Raw genomic sequence first — 371 nt, 5'->3', positions numbered from 1 at the left:
CCCGGGGTGCTGCGTGCTCGGGGCCGGCCTGGGGACGCCGTTCGGCCGGGGGCGCGTAGCACAGCCTTCGCGGCCAGCCTGGGCTGCACCTGGGGACCGGCCTGGCTGCATGGGGAGCTTAGCTCGCTTGTTGCCTAGCAAAGAAAAAGCGCTGCCTTGAAGGTGACTCTGAATTTTTAGCTAACTTGTTTTAAAACAAAACAAAAGGCGCTCATTTAGAACAAACGTCCTCTTTTACAGCCCGCTTCCTTAAGGAGGTTAACCCACCAGGTCTTCCTCCTGAGCTTTGCGGCTTACTCTGCTGTCCGGCATGCTGCAGGTGTTCCTTTTATGCTGCGGCGGTGTGTGTTGACTACCTTGGGAACAACTGC

The sequence above is a fragment of the Pygoscelis adeliae genome, unplaced genomic scaffold (assembly GCF_000699105.1).
Source record: "Pygoscelis adeliae isolate BGI_AS28 unplaced genomic scaffold, ASM69910v1 Scaffold111, whole genome shotgun sequence".
Taxonomy (NCBI): domain Eukaryota; kingdom Metazoa; phylum Chordata; class Aves; order Sphenisciformes; family Spheniscidae; genus Pygoscelis; species Pygoscelis adeliae.
This window is presented reverse-complemented; position numbering follows the sequence as displayed.